General features: G+C 49.3%; 1 protein-coding gene across 3 annotated transcripts in view; it reads left to right on the top strand.

Annotated features, from left to right (window-relative positions):
- The first annotated feature begins 5,644 nt into the window (after positions 1–5,644).
- Positions 5,645–6,000, top strand: part of MBP (myelin basic protein) — a 112,304-nt gene continuing 111,948 nt past the window's right edge. For all 3 annotated transcript variants that reach the window (XM_053571089.1, XM_053571088.1, XM_053571086.1), the window contains exon 1: positions 5,645–5,842. The gene's annotated coding sequence lies outside the window, so the exon portion shown is untranslated. The remainder of the gene's footprint in view (positions 5,843–6,000) is intronic.

The following is a 6,000-nucleotide window of genomic DNA, read 5'->3' as shown; positions in this document are numbered from 1 at the left end:
CATTCTCCCCAATAAGCATTCCCTTTTCTCTGCGTCCTCACCAACAGCTATTATTTTTGTCTTTTTAATATCTATTCTGACTGGTGTGAGATGATATCTCATTGGGGTGTGATCTGCATTTCCCTGATGATTTGTGGGCCTGAGCATTTTCTCATATGCAGCTGGTCATGTGTGTGTCTTCTTTTGAAAAAGTCTGTTTGTGTTCTTTGCCTATGAATGGGGTTATTTTGTCATCATTGTTGTTGCTGTTGAGTTGTTTAAGCTCCCTGTGAATTCTGGGTGTCAGTCCTCGTCAGAGGCAGAGTTTGTAGACGTTTTCTCCCATCCTATCTGTTCACTTTGTTCACCTTGGCTGTCGATTTTTATTTGAAGTTGATTTTTATTGGTGTTACTTGTATTTTGACATCATAGTCATGAATTCTTTGCCAACACCAATGTTCAGAATTCAGTAAAGTTTTAGGCAACAAAAAAATCAAGGCAGAAAAATCGGTAAGCATTTTTATGCACCAATAACAACCAAGCTGAGAACTAAATCAAGAAGGCAATCCCACTTACAAGCTGGAAAAAAAAACAAAAAAAAAAAAACACAACAACAACCTAGGAATACATTTAACCAAGGAAGTGAAAGACCTCTCTACACGTAAAACTACCAAACACTGATGTAGGAAATTGTGAACGACATAAAGAGAATACACCCAATTCTCATGAGTCAGAAGAATCAATGTGGTTAAAATGACCACACTGACCAAAATAATCTACAGATTCAATGCAGTCCCAATCAAAATACCAATGTCATTTTTACATAGTTAGAAAAAATAATCCTAAAATTTATATGAAACAAACACAAAAAGCCCACATGAGCAAAGCAATCCCATGCAAAAAGAATACAGCAAGAAGAACCATGTTATCAGACTTCAAATTATACTATAAGAAAAAACAGCATAGTACTGGCATAAAAATGGACATATTAATCAAGGGGATGACAGAACCCAGAAATAAAGCCACATATCTACAGCCAACTGATCTTTGACAAAGTTGTCAAAAACATACACTGGAGACATGACACTCTTCAGGAAATGGTTTGGGGAAACTGGAAAACCACATGCAGAAGAATGAAACTGGACCTCTCTCTCTCATCCTATACACGTACAAAATCAACTTATGATAAAGACTTGAATGTAAAACCAGAAAGTATAAAAATACTAGAAGAAAATCAAGATCTATTAAAGCCATTTGCATTTACTTTTAGCAGACACACTGTGTTTCTCTGAGCCAGACTGGATCACATGGGGCCCAACTGCCATTCAGGTGCTACCGAAGACCTACTATGCGCCAGCCTATCTCAGAGTGCGAGCGGGCAGAAGTGGACAAGGACAGCATCGCTCCCTGGGTGGGGCTCACTAACGTAGGAGGGTGAGAAGAAGGGATACAAGCAGTAAACGAGAAAACTCCAGATCATATCAACAGCACAGTGCAGAAACTTAAAACAGAGCCACGTGAAATAGTCAAGAGACCACTGCCTCAGAGTGGGAGGGAAGCCAGGAAAGGTCTCGTTAGGGAGGGGACTTTATTTAATTGTAAAACACATAGAACATACAATTGATCATCTTCACCATTTTTAGATGTACAGCTCAGGAGCAAAAGTGCATTCACATTTTTGTGCGACCATCACAAACATCCACCTCCCACAACCCTTTGTATCTTGCAAAAGACAAACTCCATGCTGGTTTAAAAAAGCAGGGATTTTTAAGTGGCAACCCAAATGACTGGAAAACGGGTGACTGTGGAGACTCGTGGAGGACAATGGTCTCACAGAGAGGGTGTGTTGCTCACCACAAAAGGGCAAAGCAGAAAGAAGTAAGGCAATTGTGAGACGCAGAGAGAGGACGGGGCGTCAGAGGCGGGAGTTGAGCAAGGGATAGAGTGTGGACTTCAGCCTAAAGGCTGTGGGAGGCACTTCAGGACTTCCAGCAAGGGAGGTGGCTTGATTGATGTAGGAGTAACACGTCCACGTGTCTGTGGTGGGGACCAGGACAGTCACCGCAGGGGCCTGCAGGACCACACAGGATTCGGGCAAGCTGGATGATAGAGAGGCGGAGAAGAAGGAAGTGAGGGGCAGAGTGACAACACCTGCTGACAAGTTAGAGCTGTGGGAGCACAAAGAGTCTGGGATGGTTCCCAGGGTAGGAGCTGGAGCCCTGTGTGGCCAGTGAGGCCCTTCATGGGACGGTGACGACTCTGGCTCAGAGAAGGCTGAGAGGTAGGGACAGAGAGACAGACCTCCTTCCTGCCTGTTGGACATTGCTCCTTGGCAAGTCTTGATGTTAGACCTGGGATACTGTGTCCCAGGGAAACCTGACATTAAAGATAAAGTCCAGAGTAGCTTTTCTTCCTGTGAGCCTGACCATGCGTGCTACTACCACAGAGAGAAAGCCCCTGATGGTACAACATGGTCAGTGCTCAGTGAAGCCGTGTGATAATATGCTTTATTTTATTAACCTGAGGTATAGATCTTGAAGCAAATTGTATTTTTCTACCCAGAGTGAATCTCTGAAATTTATGTTTTCGGCTGCAGTTGAACATAAATGTCCAATCTCAGACCCAAGTACGCAGAATAATGGACAACTTTCTGGCATCTATCCTTTATACCTTTTGGTACAAGAGACTGTAAGAGGTCACATAATTCATCTAATCCTGTTGCTCTTGGACTTTGGATAAACCAAGTCACAGAAATATTACAGACTTTGTCTAAGAAGAGACTTTTAACTATGTGGCTGGGAGAAACCAAAACAGGCATCTTGGCTCCCTAATTTTTAGTTAGTGCTTTCACTTGCCAAGACCATTGAGCTACTCGGAGGCAGGTTCCCGAGATGACGGCCATGCATACCCACTAACTCCCTTCCAGTGCCCCGTATCTAACTAGGAATTCATATTTTTGCATTCTGTTCATTAAAGGGGGCAGGCTAATCATATCAGGCCCCATAGAACTTGAAAGCACCCTTGCGCCTACCAGCATAGAAGATGGTGAAGAGGGTTAGTGTTGCTAAGCTTAAACTTTCAAACATGAAGGTAAGGGAAATAATCTTCCCTACTGGAAGAGTTCATCACCGTTTCAACTTGCTGTTGTTGATCCCATCTTTAAAAAGGCCATTTCCTCTGAACTCGACATGTAGGCATCCAGCTTCCATGTGGGTAATGCAGTGGTTTAAATGTCCCCAGCAAAACTCCTGCTGAAACTAATCTTCAGTGTGGCAGTGTTGAGAGGTCAGGCCCTTATGAGGTGTTTGGGCCATTAGTGCATTATCATGGAAGGTGAGCTGGTGGCTTTATGAGAAGGGGACAGAGACCATTCGCTCAATCGTCCCCTGGCCCTGTGATGCCCTTCACTGCCCCAGCAATCCTTAGATTCCCACCAGCAAGAAGTCTCTCACCAGACTTAGCCGCTGAATCTGCAGCCTCCTGGCTTCTGTGTCTATAAGAATTATGCTTCTTTTCTTCATAAATTACCCATTTTCAGGGCAACCCTAACCCTCACCCTTTTCTTTTTGTTAAAACAAGGACAGTGGTAAGTTTCGCACATGAACTGATGTGGTGCAGTGAGCACTCGTGCCAATAAATAATCGTGAATAAGTTAGTGAATGAATGAATGAGATGTCTGACAAATCAGACCATCAGTTCATAAATTTTTTTCTTTTTTGGAAATGGAGTCTATGGTTATTTACAAAGGGTACAGTCACTATCGAGTAGGCAGTAACGTCTACATCCTCAAGATTTCCCCAATCCCATCCTTCCACTTGTCAGTCTAACCAACTCTTAAAGAAGCTCTGATGCATAATCGAAGCAGCTGCTGTTTAATTTTGCTCCTGAATTCAGTGGGACGGCTGTTTGGAAGCAGAGTGGATGACTCAACTCTGTTCCACGCCGTCTGGAACTCAGCTGGGAAGACTCAAGGCCGCGGGTGGCTGAGAGGTGGTCTCCGGTTTTTGCTCACACTCTTATCTGGTAGTTGATGCTAGTTGCTGAGAGCATCTCACCTGGACTGTCCTTAAGGACATGTGACCTTTTAAACGTTGATCAGCGGTTTTATTAAATAGCATTACTCACACAGGTTTTCCCGGTATCCACGAATTTTTAAAACTGGTTGCCAATCTGCATGGGTATTATTCCATCCCAAACAAAACACACACGGTGCTATTTCATAAAGACTTCAGGAAGACTTTGAACTGGAGCTTGCAGAGCCTGACACATATGGAGGTGACTCCTGGTAGATGTAAGTCTCGGTAAACCACTGAAATCCGACAGAAATAGAACAAATTGGAAGGACACAGGCTACTGTTTTCAGCGTGGCTGGTGGGACTCCCAAAGCCCAGGCGTCAGCGGCCTTGGCAGGACAGGTAGGTGTCCCCTCCCTGTGAAGTCACCCTGAGAGCAAGTAAGGAGACATTGTGGGGGAGGAGATGCTGTTTCTGATGCTAAAATGGGAGTTTGAATGGGACCCCGTGTTCCAGCTTCCCAGGGCTTGGGCTTTAATAAAGAGTGACTTGAGCCTGGGTACCTGGGGCACCCTAGTTGGGTGTCACTGCCCGTGCACCCTGGGCATTTGTCCAGCTCCTTCACACCTGTCCTGTTTAGCCTTTTCTTATGGTTAGTGTGAAGCCAGGGAAACTTGCAGAATAAATAAACTTTACCCTTTGCCGTGGGCACCCTTTTACCTACCCATCCTCACCTCCAAACTCAAGCCCGCTCTGCTCCCAACACATTTCTGAGGAAAAGACTAGATCAAGCGTGTTTCTATTGCTGCAGAAATATTTCTCTTTGAGCTGCCAGCATTTGAACATAGTTGCTAACCTAGGGTCTTTGTGGGACCGGTTTGAAACGGCAGCCTCCCTGTCTCCACTAAACATGGTGTGGATTCCCACTGTCTCCCGGACTGGAGATTTAGGTCAGAAAGATCAGGGCCCTTCCTTGTCTCTCCAGAACCTCCCACTCTTCCCACAGCAGAAGGCAGCCTAGAATCCAGATCCTCTCACCACCACCGACTCTGCGCGTGATCTGGGGGGTGCTGTGGCGTGGCCAGCTGCATGTTCCCCACCGCGCAGTGCCGGGATTTTACGCGCGTGCCTCCCTCCCCGGCCTCCTTCACGGCACATGTGCGCTCAGGACCCCACTCTAGGTCTGGGAAGAGAGCCAGCTTGGAACCTCAGTAGGGACTGGCCTGGGGTTTGATCCTCCGAACCCAGACGCTGGCCTGTGCTAAGCTCGGCAACCGGACTTCTCAAAGCAAAGACGGCCAGAGCGAGCCGAGGACTGGCTCTGAACTCGGCGGCACAGGCGGTGTGGACCTGGACCCGCCGCGCACACGGGTCTCTGTCGCTCACTCTGTGAAATGTGCCTGGAGGAGACGCCAGCTCGCTGGCTCCAGCTGGTTCACAAGCAGCACCAGGAGGTCCCAGCTGCAGCGATGCTCCCGCCCCGCCTCCCGAGGGTGGCCCAGAGCGGGTCGCCGCGGGCCGCTGAGTTGTGCGTGGGCAGCGCCGTCGCGGTCCTCGCACTCCCGTGGCGGGCGGGGCCCGGTGGGGACGGCTGCGGCCCGGGCGTGTACCTGACCGCGCGGCCCAGGGCGGGGCGGGGAAGCGGGGTGCGCGCCCGTCCCTGGGAGCAGCCGCCGTCAGTCACCGCCGCGCGCCAGCGAGGACGAGCCTCCGGCCCTGGCGGCCCCAGTCCCGACCCCGGAAGGCGGCGCGGGCGGCTCGGGGCCCCTGTGCTGCCCGGGCCCCGGTGTGGGGGTCACGGCCTGGACCCCGCGGCGCCCCTCGGTCTCGGAGCAGCGAGCACAGCGCCGGTGGGTGATCGTTCCGGGGACGGGCGGGGCGGCTCTGGCGCCTTTGTCTCCGCGCCCCTCCGAGCGGGGACCGGAGACCTGGGCGAGGGGGGCTCCAGGCGGCCCGGGGAGCAGGTGCGGTCCCGGCGGCTGAACTCCAGGTCCCTTTCCCCGCTGAG

Source organism: Nycticebus coucang, chromosome 19, assembly GCF_027406575.1.
Source record: "Nycticebus coucang isolate mNycCou1 chromosome 19, mNycCou1.pri, whole genome shotgun sequence".
Classification (NCBI taxonomy): Eukaryota; Metazoa; Chordata; class Mammalia; order Primates; family Lorisidae; genus Nycticebus; species Nycticebus coucang.
The sequence above is the reverse complement of the archived record's forward strand: the minus strand, read 5'-3'. Positions and strand labels throughout refer to the sequence as shown.